Genomic DNA, 16,229 nt, shown 5'->3' with positions numbered 1-16,229 from the left:
CACTGCGTCATTTTTCAGTTTGTGAACATTGTTCAACAGGCAGTTTGTCGCTGTGTTTGCTATTAACCGCATCACAGTTTTCCATGTTTGTCTATTAGGACGTATCTGTATTGCCAAAGAATCAACCCACAAATGATCGTTTGATCGAACGACACTTCGTTCATCACAATCCGAAAGGAATTATTTCGCGAAGCTTCCACTAGTAAGCTTTTTCAGCAGATAGTTTTGTAATTAGTACCATGTGCACAATAGAAGACTGAGAAAACTTCAACCCACCTCGGGAAACGTTTCTAATCATTTGCATATCTACGGCTTCCAAACAAGAGCTGCGCGGCATGATTTGCATGACAGCTTCGTTGGGGCGACGTGCGCGCAGTAGCAACATCGATGTCATGTTTTGCAAGGGTGATATCGTCATCGGTGATCATCACAGGTCAGCTGAAAGTGAAAGCTGCCAAGTCCGCCAGCATCAATCTTCCGAACGTGGAAACATTAGCAGTTTCTGCAGCCCGATGTCGGTGCAATTGTGGTACTCTAAAAATCACACCAAAGCAATTCACTGCTGATTTACAACAGAAAAAAAATATTAACTTAACTACTACCACAGTGAATGACATTATCTTACATAACAATAGTTCACCAAGTTCTTTGTGTGTGCTATTGTGAAATCTAAAGTACCATTGTCTGACAACGCTATGTGAAAAAAAAAAAACATATGCATTGACTATTTGTAATTGTTGTTGCTTCTGTTTACTTACCTTCGAATGAGCGCTTAGAGGGAAATCGTTCCTCGGAACGGCTCTCAACCACTTCCAAATCCGAATTTTATTTCTGCGTTTCTCAGAGCCCAATACCGTGCAATGTTCATGCGAAAATAGGGGATCAGAGAAAAAGCTGCTCTTGTGCAGCTTGACTAGGCTCTGATCCCCCGTATAGCAGCAGTGACAATACGAAACAGATTGGAATCAAAATATTATTGTCGACAATGTTATAGCGAAAAAATTGCAAACAGCTAAATATATTAACAGCAAAAAACTATATAATGAAAAAAAACGTATGTTAGAAACTACTCCTAGAGGTAGATGAAAAAGGAGCTACTGCTAAAGTAACTACTGCGAAAATTTGCTAAAAAACCTTGAGTTGCTACATACATTCATATATATATATATATATATATATATATATATATATATATATATATATATATATATATATATATATATATATATTCATATATATATTTACATTTACAAAAAGAGATTCCACAAGTATTTGTTAGTAGTGTTTAAATTTAAAAATCAACATGTTTGTATGGTTCATTTAGGGTGAATTTGAGTACATGATCAAGTTTTTCTTTCGCATAATGAGCACGCGCGAAAGTAACGTGGATATGGACAGTGATAACTGAAAGTGTCATCCTTGCACCCAGCGTCCCTCTAAAAGAGGCTCGCTCGCGTGATTCCGTGCCGACCGGTTGTGCCCTCGCGATCTCCGACGACAGTGCAGCTCTGGACAACTGGGTTGGTCCTACGCCATCTCTTGTCGCCGACAAGAGCTCTCACCAGTGGCGCCCCGTCCTCAGACTCCTGCAGCTGTGTCCATTTTTCCTGTGTTCTCCTTACTTCCATCGTTCGCTGTCCCTGCAACTCGCTCTCTCTTTCCTCTCTCTCTCTCTATCTCTTTACCTTTTAATCCTATCCTTTTAATCCCTTCTCTACCCCCATCTTTCGTGAGCTACTGTTGAGGTGTCCTCCCCCTGAGAGACAGTTACGGGGCTCATTTTTCTCTTCTTTTCATTTAAAACCGCCCCCTCCCCTCTAAAAGAAAAACAAAACACATGAACCTTTTGTCCACTGTCATAATATCCTTTGCAGCCGAGCACGCAACAGGGGCCCATGTCGCTGGAGTAGTGGTTATAAGAGGGAAAAGAAAAGTGAGCCCCGTAACTGTCTGCATCAGGGTGCGACAACTCAACAGTAGCTCGCAAGGGATGTGGGTGAGGAGGGATTAAAAGTATGGAATTAAAGGCATATATATATATATATATATATATATATATATATATATATATAAGGGAAAGAAGTGTGTATCTAAGGGCTCGTTTTTCCGTGTTTTAACACAATATTAATGAGATATAACAGACAGTAATGCCAAGGAATGTACAGGGGAAGTTATTAGATCCAATGGAATGTAAATAAGAAGAAAGAAAAGTGGATGAAAAAATTACCAACTGTGAGCAGGAATCGAACCTACGACCTTCGAATTACGCGTTCGATGCTCTAACCACTGAGCTATCACAGCGGCCCTCCCTCCATGCACTTTTTTGGGTTTATCTGTGAATTTAGAAGTAGGAGTGACAGTCAGCGCCATCTATAAGCCAAACAACGAGTGTGAAAACACTCTTTTGCGCATGTTTGGTGTCACGTAGAACGTGAACTTATTATGAGCGGGCAGCTGATTAATTGTCCCTCTTATACAACCTAAACACACTAAGTCTGCCAGTACGAGACCCTCGTTCAATGAAAATAAGGGAAAGAAGTGTGTATCTAAGGGCTCGTTTTTCCGTGTTTTAACACAATATTAATGAGATATAACAGACAGTAATGCCAAGGAATGTACAGGGGAAGTTATTAGATCCAATGGAATGTAAATAAGAAGAAAGAAAAGTGGATGAAAAAATTACCAACTGTGAGCAGGAATCGAACCTACGATCCTTGGCATTACTGTCTGTTATATCTCATTAATATTGCGTTAAAACACGGAAAAACGAGCCCTTAGATACACACTTCTTTCCCTTATTTTCATTGAACGAGGGTCTCGTACTGGCAGACTTAGTGTGTTTAGGTTGTATAAGAGGGACAATTAATCAGCTGCCCGCTCATAATAAGTTCACGTTCTACGTGACACCAAACATGCGCAAAAGAGTGTTTTCACACTTGTTGTTTGGCTTATAGATGGCGCTGACTGTCACTCCTACTTCTAAATTCACAGATAAACCCAAAAAAGTGGATGGAGGGAGGGCCGCTGTGATAGCTCAGTGGTTAGAGCATCGAACGCGTAATTCGAAGGTCGTAGGTTCGATTCCTGCTCACAGTTGGTAATTTTTTCATCCACTTTTCTTTCTTCTTATTTACATTCCATTGGATCTAATAACTTCCCCTGTACATTCCTTGGCATTACTGTCTGTTATATCTCATTAATATTGTGTTAAAACACGGAAAAACGAGCCCTTAGATACACACTTCTTTCCCTTATTTTCATTGAACGAGGGTCTCGTACTGGCAGACTTAGTGTGTTTAGGTTGTATAAGAGGGACAATTAATCAGCTGCCCGCTCATAATAAGTTCACGTTCTACGTGACACCAAACATGCGCAAAAGAGTGTTTTCACACTCGTTGTTTGACTTATAGATGGCGCTGACTGTCACTCCTACTTCTAAATTCACAGATAAACCCAAAAAAGTGGATGGAGGGAGGGCCGCTGTGATAGCTCAGTGGTTAGAGCATCGAACGCGTAATTCGAAGGTCGTAGGTTCGATTCCTGCTCACAGTTGGTAATTTTTTCATCCACTTTTCTTTCTTCTTATTTACATTCCATTGGATCTAATAACTTCCCCTGTACATTCCTTGGCATTACTGTCTGTTATATCTCATATATATATATATATATATATATATATATATATATATATATATATATATATATATATGCGCTGGTACAGCGAGCGAGGACATATGAGGGATAAGAGAGATAGGGAAGATGGACACACGGTCACAGGTACGTTCCAGTGTTTCTCGGCGATTCACTTCATGCTCCACAAATAAATCACAAACACAAGTGCACAATCACGAAGTCTCACTGGTGAACAAATTCACAGCCTAAATCAAAATTGGGAAGAAATAAACACTCGCAAGAGATAAAAAAAAACGTGTACAGAACGTGCTACTTGGCGACGTTGCTGAGCAAACGAGGTGAGGGGGAAAAGCAGCTAGACTAACGGGTTTGGCAAAACAGGTTGTGTTGACTAGGGCTACTAGTGTGACGTAGGGCGCTCGTGCGGATTAAGCTACTCTAGGTGGTGCTGGAACAACTTTCACAATCCGTCTTTTCCGTGATGTCCAAGGTCCATAGACAAAACAAGTTTCATCTAAGCGATGCCGCGGCGCATGCGCCTTTCTATTGTATAACTGGTGTCGGAGGTCATTGTTATAACAATGCCTGTTCTTCCGCGGCCCTTACCAAAATCCCAAGACGCCAAAGAGCAGCATGAAAAAGACGGATTTTTACTTCGCGTCTAAGCAGCGTGGTCCTTTTGTAAACGCGGCAGCGAGCGAAGTGATCTTTGCGCTCTACCAAATCGCGAGTCTGATTGTGGCCTCCGAGATGAGCCGCCGGCGCACAGTTTCTTTGGCCTGCGCAGAGCACGTAATCGGAAAAAGCAAACTACCCCCCCCCCCCCCCCCCAAAGCGAACACGCTCCTCCCAAAGCGAACACGCGCGGAGGGGTGCGACGCGTAATAGAAAATTGCAACATGCATGCGCCGAATAAAGGCAAAATGGCGCTTACTATACTAGTGTAATTAAGCTATTGCCTCTTTGATTCTAACGCATGCTTGGGACTGCGGGGAGAGGCATATGGCCACATGACCGTTCACTGATTGCATACGTTGCGTTTTGCGAAAATGCTGTAGGCCCGTGTGCTCGGATTTGGGTGCACGTTAAAGAACCTCAGGTAATCAAAATTTCCGGAGCACTCCACTATGGCGTCTCTCAATCATATGGTGGTTTTGGTACCTTAAACCCGACATATCAAATACGTTGCGTTTTGCTTCGCGCTGATAGCTTCAGCGACTGCTTGAAAAACACACGAAGCAGTCATGAGCGCTGATAACCTGCCTCGCGTGTTGTACTGTTTTTTCTTTCGTTCGTTCTTTTTTTTTCGCTACAGATGCATTCAGAGCTGGTATACATTCTGTCTGCGTTTTTCGCTCCACAAACTGTTCCTGATGTCCAATTAGCTACAATCCTTATTTTCTTTATCTGTGTAGGGGTGCACTGTTAAAAAAAAAAAACATGATTTCTGTTAGCAGGTTCACCCAGTTGTTGCCCAGCGGCCTCATTCTGCAATTAGCGTGCGCATGTCTTGAATATATATATAGTCAAGATGAAGAAAGACGCTGGGGCTCGGGCGCGTGGGCAGCTAAGGGAAGGTAGAGGAAGAATAACAGTTGGCCCAGGATCGGGTGTTGTCTCTTGTTCTCTGTCTAGTGCATTACAATATATATATATATATATATATATATATATATATATATATATATATATCTGCGGCGGCTGCATTTCCGATGGAGGCGGAAATGTTGTAGGCCCGTGTGCTCAGATTTGGGTGCACGTTAAAGAACCCCAGGTGGTCGAAATTTCCGGAGCCCTCCACTACGGCGTCTCTCATAATCATATGGTGGTTTTGGGACGTTAAACCCCACATATCAATCAATCATATATATATATATATATATATATATATATATATATATATATATATATATATATATATATATATATATATATGTGTGTATACCTAAGGTATACATATAAGTGTATACCTAAGGGCTCGTTTTTTGTGTTTTTACACATTATTAATTTTTATTTATTTTATTATTTTATTTTTTTGAGATCTAACAGACAATATGGCCAAGGAAAGTAAAGGGGAAGTTATTATACCGAATTGTAATGTAAATCTGATGAAAGAAAAGAGGGTGAAACGATAACTTGTCGTGAGCAGGATCCGAACCTGCGACCTTCGAATAACGTGTTCGATGCTCTACCACTGAGCTACCACGACAGCTATCCCCCCAGCCACTTTATTAGGTATCTATGTCAATTTAAACGTGGAAGTGTCTGCATTTTCACAGGAGTGATACGCAGTAACAGTGCGCTCAGATTTTGGTGCAAGAATTATAGACAGGACGTGTTAGTACTTGTTTGTTTATTTATTTTGAATACCTCAAAGGCCCCAGCTGGCGTATTACATAAGAGATGGGCGTTATTGATTACAGAAAAAAAGTGACTCGAGGGCAATCTTGAATTGATGAGGGTCAGAGTGGTGCACGGTTGCATGCATATTTCAAGCATATCCCGCAAGATATAAAGACACCTGTCCGTGGTGTTCACAAGTACCAACACTCAGCCACATAACATGGAAGTGCACCCAGAGGCCCACACACATCGACAGCCCATACATCACGAAGCAACCACACATGTTTCACAGGCAGTGGGAGGCATGGCTTGCGGACGAGGACAAGCAGAGCCAAATAGCTTTGCTTGACCAGGTCCAGCGAGCCGCTCGTGCCAGCGGAGCCCTGGACTGAGGGCCCGACCAAACTGCCTGCATTTCAATTATTTTTTTTTTCTGAATAAAGTTTCTTCCTCCTCCTCAAGCGTACGATGGTATGACGCTCGGTGTGTGTGCTTCCTCTGTCCGTCGTCGTCGCACCGTATACATTTCGAATAAATTTAGGTGCACGTAAAAAAAAAAAAACTTCAGGTGGCTGGAATCAATCTGGAGTCTCAAACCACGGCGTGCTTCCTAATGATTTGATGGTTTTGGCACGTAAAATACTATGTCCTTGCATGCGCCCAAGCCGAGGGCGATGCACAGCTTCCGCGATGAAAACGAGTTGAAAAAAGAACCAAGGCAGATATAAAGTTTTCGATGGTTTCGCTAAATTTGACGCAGTTATCAGGGGAAAATCTCGGCATAACTAAAAATATGCTCGATCCTGGTGGGCATTGTGTGATATGATGACGACTAAGCGAGCTGTCAAAACAACTTAATCGACATTCGAATAAGGGAACACGCTGCGCGATTAGACGTGGATATTATACGAAATAAAACATGCCCTGCAAAATATATGCATCATCGAAGTGGACATGAAATACTTTTTTTTCGGCGCATCATTATACTTTCAAATAAGCTGCAAAAAATCAAAGGTTTCATTGAATTACGATACGACCTTGTTAACATTTTATGAAAAGCTCAGCAAAAGGGAAACTCTTATGAAACTGAACACACCACATTGAAATGGTGCCATGCACTGAACAGGGCAGGTGAAAGCTTAGTCTCTTCACACTCGCCTCCTAATAAATTGAAAGCCGCGTGACATACTTGGCATTTAAGCAATAGAAATCCGAACGCTATATACAAATGCACGCGAAAGCGTAGTGGTAGTTTGCCGACAGCTCCTAGAAGACACGAATGCCGCAGCAAATGCGCGTTTTAACGATAACATGCATATAGAATTCGTGCTGTCACCTCACTTTTAATGTCGTAGCAAGGCAGCTGTTCACCATCGACATTCGCATAGCACTCGCTCAGAGACATCGTGTTTTACTTGCTTGGTACCGCAAAGGTCAATAAATTGCTCTCGGTTCTGATAATAATCACGCTGTGAAAACGTTTTTATAATTTTTAAACCTTCCGAGCAAGTCACAGGTGGCGCTGCACGTGGAGGGCGAGCAGATAACAGGGAGCTTTAGTGCTTGGTACAGTGGTACCCAAGCGGCTTGCGTACCCATGACGTTGGGGCGGCGGTATTGCGCATGCGCGAAGCCCCAAACAGATGCGTCGCAAGATCGCTGGGGCCATAGCCTCCTATATTTTTTTGTGCCCGCGCATTAGCGCTAAATACATACGCGCCATCCGTCCCTTATAGTTTTGGCGCTCGCCGCCAGATGCCGCACCGATCCCATAATAACAGCAAACGACGCGGCCTATGCACGCTTGCGTTTATGACGGTCTAGAAACCGTCTACATTGCATTGGATTATGCGTATACGTTAAGAAGTGCGCACACACCAAATTTTTAACACAAGCACTGTATGCAGAATGCAATGTGAGCTTTGTTATTTGATTTCGCGCTCAAAGCTTGAGCACTTTTCGAGACAATGGTTTGACATGAAAATCTTTTGCCAAGTCGTGTTTGTCAGTCACACTCGTCGCGAAGTTCAGAAAAAGTGGGCGGAGAAACTTCACGAGCACAACCTCCAAAAGTTTTTTATGATGTCCCGGGGTCGAGCACTTGAGTTTGTCACGTTTCTGTAGTATTTGCGCGGCGTTGTCAACGGCAGCCTTCAGTGGCTGATTCATCTTTCTCGCTCTTGCGAGGAAAACTTCCGCGTAATTCTTTAGAGAATTTAGAACCATTACGAGCTCAGTTGACGGATACAGGAGTACACCTGGGTGGATATCTCCACATTCAATCAGAACATGCTCCGCCGTTTCCTTATCTTTCCCGCAGCATGTGCATTGTTCTTCTTCTTTACTGAATCTTGCTTTATAACTACGCGTTCTAAGGCAACCCGATCTCGCTTCAAACAGTAAAGCGCTTCCCCTTGAATTATCGTAAAATGCCTCCCTCCTTATTTCATTTTTGCCCTTTCGGTAGTTACTCAAAGCCGGTTTTTTCTCCATAGCTGCCATCCATTCTCTCGTTTTGCGCCTCGGCGCTCCGCCAGGAGCGCTCGCATCCCATAATAGCTCGGAGGACGGCGCTGAGGGACCGACCGCTCGGGCACAAAGTTATAGAGGAGGCTATGCTGGGGCGATGGGGCCATGCGTCCGCGCGGCCATAAACAATGCTGCTACCACTGGCCTCCTAGCGGAGATAAGCTGCCCCGGCGCACATGCTGGCGCATCATGTTACCTTCACGGCGAGCAAAGCCGAGGCTGGCCAGAGCCACCACTTTGACTTTTAGGTCTTAGGCGCAAATATTATAGTGGCTAGCCACTATACAAATAGCATGACACAAAGGTGTGAAATCTCGGACAGCATGAATCGGCCAACTTGTGAGGTCCACCTTCGCAAAAACTCACAGTATCCGCACTGCGGATACTCTAGCCGTCGAGTTAAAATAGGCCTAAGTGCGAGCACTTATAACGATTACGCGGTTTCAGCCAGATTACCAAAGCTAGAATGGCCTGGAACATAGAAACTAAAAATATGCCAGCCCCCGACCGGCTGAATAGGTGGCGCCATCCAGCGTGGCTATAGTGAAACAGACAACCACAACATTGTTATTGCGGATTGTGCATTGTACATCTGATGCAAAAACTGCGCAGTGACAATATTACAAATGAGTAACGTTTTTATTTGTTTTCACCTTAAAAACATTACGCGTAAGCTAACAAGTCCATGACTGGGTGCACAAAGTGTCACAAGATGTCGGTACTGTTGTTATAGTAACCTTGTATTTTTCACTTTTTTGCGTATACCAGAATACTGTACACAATAAAAAAAGTGTCCTGATCACTATGTATGTTTAATTTAAGATTTTCTGTCATGAAAATAAATAGGCGGCGTCTTCTGCACCGCGCGGTGCAGCAGCCAGCCCGGGCAGCCCCACACAGAAGTGCACAGAGAAAGGAAAGTGACGTCCTTCAAAAATTATTACCTAAAGCTAGTCAAATGTGTGAATTATTCGTGTAATGCGTTAAACCTACAAAAATTTTACTAAGCAGGTGTTTAACAGGTCAATCAGCATAGGTTTTTTATCTAAACACATATTACAAGTAATTTAAATACAGGGGGCGCAATGGGCGCTGCAGCTCGCGGAAGAACACTACAAGATGGTAGCTGCCTGCGAGGTGTGGTTACAGTGAACTAGAAGGTTTACAGTGAACTAGAAGAAAGGGAAGAAGCTTGCGCAGTTGTTCGAAAGATGCCCAAATCCCCGCAGCAGCACCTCGCGATTACAACGCCAGCGCCGCCCGCGGCCGGCAGCTTCCAGAGACTCACGAGCAGGGGGGCGCTTTTGCCACTACAAACCTTCTAGTTCACTGTAGTGTGGTGGTCGTTCTGTGTGTAGGTGGTGAAAACTCCAATGAAATCGTGGCCATAGCCTAGGCCGCCCCCAAGGAGGACCGGAGGCCCTGTGTAGTCGCTGCTTCACGTGATTGCCCGATGCCCAGTTGAACCTGGTGGTTGGTGCTAGCGCGTCTGTCCACCGCGCCGCAGCTTCATCTGATTGTGTGCGCCATAAAGTTTCTCAGTATGAAGTGCGTATCATTGTTGTTGGACGTACTGCATTTTCTAGATTGCAATGCCAAGCGTGGTGCTGTCAAAGGTGAAAGTGTTCTTGCTGCCGAGTTTTGCTTGTCGCGAAGGGCATGGTCGAAGATGAAATAAATGTTTTCGCACAGTTCACGTGTGACTGACCGGTCGTACATGCATGAAACTCTAGTGCGTCGGCGAAGTGTTCATACGATGGATGGAAACAACTTTATTGTAGTGTTCTTACGAAGCCTGCGATCTCCGAAGGCCAGATCTACTGCATTGCCGGCTGTTTTGTCAAGTGCGAACACGTACGGCCGTTCTCATCCGTTGCTACGTAAATGCTCCCGAGCTGTCGCAGGCCGCGGTGAATGTTATTCAGCAAGACAGACAAGCTGTTTTGTAGTTAGATGGGCTAACGCCGTCGGCACTTGCTCTTGGGCATCGTTTATCAAGTGTTGATCGCCTAGAACATTGCGGTGGCAAGTCAGTATTTTGAAGCGGCCTGCCAGTTACCTCGTCAGGTGATGGTACACTGAGCAACATAAAAAAAAAATTGCCCGAGACTACGTTGCAGTGCACCTTTATGTCATCAAAAACTTTTGATAAACCGTGGAAATCAACATTCCCGACACCTGTGGCGAAGAAACCAATGCAGCCAGCTGCATTTGCGTTTTTCGTGTCTTTTTGCGTCACGCCGATTAAGAGCAGTAATTCGCAAAACACTTTATCATAATAAATATAGTCAGTCCTGCGAGAGTCATCAAAGATCAAATATTAAAGGGTCTGTGGACGAGACTAACAGCAGCAGCGAGTCAAGCTTTGAGGAAGCGTAAATGTTAAAACAATACACGCGTGAACAAAAAAGAAACAGTAGCGATGACTGCAATGGGACTTGAACCACCGCCCTCACCAGCTTTTAATGTGCTGCTCTAACAAACTACGCCACAGCTGCCGATATATTTCGGATAGCAAACAAGCCGGTTTCGTATTGTTGTCACGCTGGACCTAAATAACATTTTTTGTTTATTTTTACGTTTGGACGTAACTTCAACGGCTTTTAGCGTAACGTCTAGACGTACCGCTAGACACTCCCGACTATTCAAACGATGCGCCTAACCGGAAAATGCATGGCGTCACTTCCGTGCAGCGCAGCAGTTTCATACTTACGCGACAAGACGCTATGGCGCTGCGAGCACGTCATACCTTCATGCGGCTTGCGTTTGCGTGCGTGCCACCGTGGCGCCAAATAAAAGGCCGCGCACTCCCAAGCCCGCAACGCCCCAAGAGAATGCGTACCCAGCACTAAAACGTGCTGAGATAGCGTAGGCAGAAGGCGGGAGCGGAGTACCGAGCGACCGGTTCTTGCGACGAAAGATGGCGGAGAAAGATGGATGGATGGATGTATCCTGCTGTGCCCTTTAAATTGGGTGGTGGCTCACGCCACCTAGCCATGAAGTTAAGTACTATCACTATGTGTTTATTATAAAGTTAAGTGTTTGAGGATTCAATTTCACTCCCGCCTTCATGGTAGCCACCAATCAGTTAGCCTCCTCCTTGTTAGTTCTACCCGTTTAAAGTTTTGCCATCACTGTCCTTAAACCCTATTATTAATGCTTTGAAAAATTCCTCGCCATTATCTTTGTAGAACATTATCAAATGTTCAGCCGTTTTCTCCTCCTCTCCACACGCACTACGTACCGTGTCTGTGTCTTCGTATTTTGCTCGGTACGTCTTGGTCCGCAATACTCCCGTTCTAGCCTCGAAGAGCAGAGAACTACCCCGAGAATTATCGTAGATCTTTTCCCTTGCAATTTCCTGCTTAAAAGTTCGGTAGGTCTCCAGTGATGATTTCGTAAGCATTCCAACTTTCCACATAATCTTCTCTGTTTCCTTCACCTTCTTCTCAACCGATGTTTTCTTTTGGCTTGGTATTCTGCTGTTGTCTAAATACTTGCGTGACGGTTTTCGGGTGCGCTTAAGTCCTCCATTTAGTATCAACATTCTTCGGGTACAAATAGCTGAAAACTTTCCTAGCCCAACGCTTCCCTCCCATTTTTCTCAATCGCACCTCAAATTCCATCTTGCTGCTAGCTTCCCTGCACTCAAACGATGTCCATCCCATGTCACCCTGTACCCCCTGATTTGGGGTATTCCCGTGTGCTCCCAAAGCAAGTCTACTTATACCACGTTGTTTAATTTGCAATCTTGCTTGAACTTATGGTTTTACGCACAAGACCACATTGCCAAACGCTAAACCCGGGACCATTAAATCTTTCCTAATCCCTCTCACAACGTCATACCTACTGTAGTTCCACAGTGCCCTATTTTTCATTACAGCCGCATTCCTGGTGCCCTTGGTCATTACGTATCTTTCGTGCTCCCTTAGATACTCAGCCTTGTTATTTATTCATATGCCCAAATATTTGTACTTATCCAATATTTCTAGCGAGTCTTCCTGTACCTTATGATGCCTTTGTTATCATTAAAAATCATGATTGCCCTTTTTTTCTGCTGCTCGAGCTTCAAATTTAACCTATCTCACTCATTACCACAGATGTTTATCGATCCCTGCAGATCTTCCTTGTTGTCGGCTGTTAATACTATATTGCCAATAACATTTGCCTACAATGCGGCCCTGCAAGAAACCACCGGCTTTGCTCTTTTTCGTCTGGTTTACGGCCGCGACGTCACCACAATGCTTGACACCATGCTGCAACCAACTTTGCCGGACACGATTACTCCAGACGCAGATGTATTTGTTCAGCGTGCTGAAGACGCCCGGCAACTGGCGCGCTTTCGCATTTTATCGCGGCAAAATCAAGATGCTCGCCAGTACAACACCCACCACAGAGCAGTAATATACGAACCCGGTGACCTAGTCTGGGTTTGGACTCCTATACGTCAACGTGGACGCTCAGAAAAATTATGTTGGTACTTCGGACCCTACCGAGTTCTTCATCGCCTCGGGGAAGTGAACTACGAAGTTGTCCCAGCAGACACGTCGCACCGTTCTCGTAGACCACGCTCCTCGGATGTGGTTCACGTCTCCAGGATGAAGCCTTACTATGCGCGTTGACTGCAAGTCAAGAACTTTGTGATGTGGCACTTGCCTTCAAGACAATTGTGCATTTATTTCTCGCTTTTTTTTTTCTTGATGTCGTCCTTTTTCTTTTCAATGGACACATACATATTTTACTACCTTTCGTTGTTTTTCGGAGCCGCGGCATTCATGCGATGCTTCTTTTTTTTTCTTTGGGGAGAGGGTAATGCCACGCTGTGTTGGTGGCAGAAGAGGAGAGCGAAGAAGTGAATGGCTGCTGTGGCTGAATAAACAGTCGTCCACTTCTAGTTCCTGTCTATCGTTTCCTCTCGCGAGAATATCATCTGCATACATCAATGCTGGTAATGACTGTTCAATGTGTTTTCCTTACTTGGCAAAAGAGAGTCTGAAGCCGAGTCGACTCCCCTCTAATTTGGTTTCTAGTTCCTAGAGATACAGCATAAATAACAAAGGTGACAAGGGACATCCCTGTCGAAGCCCGCGTTGTATCTCTGTAGGTTCAGATACCTGTTCTTCCCATTTGAAACGCGCACGGTGCAGCGCCCCCTGGTCGAGGTTAGGAGGCCGGAGGAACGGAGGATTCGAATAACGCTCGCGTGGTAGGCGACACGCACTGGTTTGTTCGTGGCATGCGCGGCAGTTAGGAGCCGCGATGTCGTCAGTCGATCGTGGCCACCTGCGTTTCACGGACGATTGGGTGCACGCGCAAGAAGCGGCAAAAAAAAGACAACAAAAAAAGAGAGCCCATGCGCACGACACAAAAATGTGTCGAGACGTGCGATTCCGTCGTCGATGTTCACATGCTGTCTCATGCCTGGTTAAAAAAAAAAAGGGGGGGGGAGGAGGGGAGACAATGCCGATAACGCAGTCTAATGCGGGATCAAGTGTCACATGACTGAGTCAATTGCTGTCTCGGCTTCGCTCCCTCGCCTCTTCCGTTTTTATTTGCGCCGTGAAAGCACGTCACACCGGCGGGAACGGGAGCCGGCCGGCATGGCTACCAATTCGCGACACGGTAGGAAGCTGGAACTACAGAGTAGTATTGCACTTGCTTACAGAGTGAGTGAAATCGCTGTGTCTACGCTTCACTTGTGAGGCGAAACGGCCGGAAAACGACACCGTTTGCACGAGGTACGTATACTACTTACAATTGAACTTTATCGGATCTCAATTAATTCATTGGAAGTTGTGAACGGAACCACCCTGTGGTGGTTTTTTTGGTTATGGTGCTTGGATGTTGACCCGAAGGTGTCGGGATGGAATCCTAATAGGCGACTTGGACGAGTAGGTTTTCGTTCATGGTAGGCAACGCACGGCGGTTACGGGGCTTAGCTGCAGGTCGAAAGATCGAATTCTGGCCGTGCCGCAACTTCGATAGAGACGAAAAGGCCCGTGTATTTTAGTGCTTGTTCAAGATTCTAAATTTCCGTAGCACGTCTCATGCCTTATAACTATATCATGGTTTTGAGATGTTAAACCCTGACAATTAGTAATGTATTATATCTAAATTATTTCGTTAGAAGTTTTGAATTGGATCGTCTTTACGATCCCGTTCACCTGTTCATGCATGTCCAAGTGCACGATTAGGGTGAGTTTCAATTCTCCGAACGTTTACCTCAAAGCGGGAAAAACTTGGCCCGTAGTTTGTACTAGTTGTCCGCGTTGGTGGTAAGATGTTTATGGTGCTTGATCGCTGTCGTGAAGGTCGCGGGTTCGGTCCCGCCTACGGTGATTTACGTGCGTAGTTTACGTGCGTAGCGTAGATTTACGTGCGTAGTTGGATTACGTGCGTGTATAGTTAGATTTACTTCCCGGTGGTCGAAACTTCAGAATCCCTCAGCTGCAGTGTCTCTCATACTCATATTGCCGCCTGCACGGTCGATGGCAAGAGCGGCTCTTGCCCTAACAAAAGAATATCGCGCGCTTTTCTTTTCTAGGGATAGAGACGCACTTGTGAAGTCTCGCGAGAATATCGTTGTTTTAGGACGCAAAACATGGTAACTTCGGCCTCCCGTTGAGTTGTCTAGTCCCAACGCACAATTCGATTGTTACGCTCAGTTTAAATCCTAGCGAGGCGTGTTTAAAGCGCGGAAAAACTCGGCTCGCACTATAGCGTTTTACGTGCATGCGCTATCGAGCTTCGATCTTTAATCGTACCCTAGTTCAGCAAACTAAACACGAGCGAAGTTAAATTTCAATTTTATGAGCGGAACATTATGCAAAACCGTATTGGCAGTCTCCAGATTGATTTTGAAACACCTTCACGTGATTTACGTGTATATACTGCTCTGGATGCGCAGCTTTTTTGTTTGTTTTTACGTTTGCGTCGCCACAGAACGCCGGAGGCTAGATTTTATACCCGCCACTTTGTGCCTCAATTAATAAAGTTTCAACTCGAATATTAACATGCCACTCTTTGTTATTGTTGTTTTTTTATACAGCTGTAGCAGAAGTGAAGACAGTTCGCCTATTATTTACCAGAGTTTACGAATGAAAACCATGATATCATAACGAGGCATGTCGTAGTTCAGGTCAATTTACCCCACCTAGATTTCTTTAACGCGAAACTATACTCTGTTTCACCTCTATGGTTCGGTACTACGAAAGCTGTGGGGTCTAAGAAAGCCACACAAGCCTGCACAGCGAAACACATATAAGTGCCTTAAAATTGACAAGGTTGGCTACAGAATGACGTTCGTTTGGTGTGTGTTGCGCCGCATTGACATGTTTATTCTTCATCGCAGTTATCTTGTACGCATTCAATCATTTGTGTAGGTTACCGTCGGTAACAGTGTTTACGAATCAACATGGCAGCACCCATTCAAAAGCGACCGCCCACTTCTGTCCGGACTTGCTCTTGCTACACGCCCACTGCGCTGACAGAAGTAAACAAATGGGGAAATCGGCCATCGATTTGTTTTATCTAACTGTGGAAATGCATTATGTACGTTGTACTGTCATTGGCGAGAAATGCTGCTTGCTTAGCCGCACCTGCTAAGCCAAACGTGCCGAGGCCGTGTTCGGACAGCGTCGCCAGACCAAGAACGCTGCATCTCCAAATATCGGACACGCAACCACGCACAGAGTTTCGTGGGCGTTGGATTCTTCTCCGGTGTA

General features: G+C 44.8%; 1 protein-coding gene and 3 non-coding genes across 4 annotated transcripts in view; 3 read left to right on the top strand and 1 right to left on the bottom strand.

The window, feature by feature from the left end:
- Positions 1–2,228: 2,228 nt before the first annotated feature.
- Positions 2,229–2,301, bottom strand: TRNAT-CGU (transfer RNA threonine (anticodon CGU)). The gene has a single exon. It is a non-coding gene; the product is annotated as a tRNA-Thr (tRNA).
- A 722-nt stretch (positions 2,302–3,023) lies between these two features.
- TRNAT-CGU (transfer RNA threonine (anticodon CGU)) lies at positions 3,024–3,096 on the top strand. The gene has a single exon. It is a non-coding gene; the product is annotated as a tRNA-Thr (tRNA).
- Positions 3,097–3,479: 383 nt separating this feature from the next.
- Positions 3,480–3,552, top strand: TRNAT-CGU (transfer RNA threonine (anticodon CGU)). The gene has a single exon. It is a non-coding gene; the product is annotated as a tRNA-Thr (tRNA).
- Positions 3,553–13,991: 10,439 nt separating this feature from the next.
- LOC142767200 (uncharacterized) overlaps positions 13,992–16,229 on the top strand; it is a 67,757-nt gene continuing 65,519 nt past the window's right edge. The window contains exon 1 of the mRNA XM_075868429.1: positions 13,992–14,243. The gene's annotated coding sequence lies outside the window, so the exon portion shown is untranslated. The remainder of the gene's footprint in view (positions 14,244–16,229) is intronic.

This window comes from Rhipicephalus microplus, chromosome 7 (assembly GCF_043290135.1).
Source record: "Rhipicephalus microplus isolate Deutch F79 chromosome 7, USDA_Rmic, whole genome shotgun sequence".
Lineage (NCBI taxonomy): Eukaryota > Metazoa > Arthropoda > Arachnida > Ixodida > Ixodidae > Rhipicephalus > Rhipicephalus microplus.
Note: the sequence above shows the minus strand (reverse complement) of the source record. Positions and strands in the feature narration are given on the sequence as shown.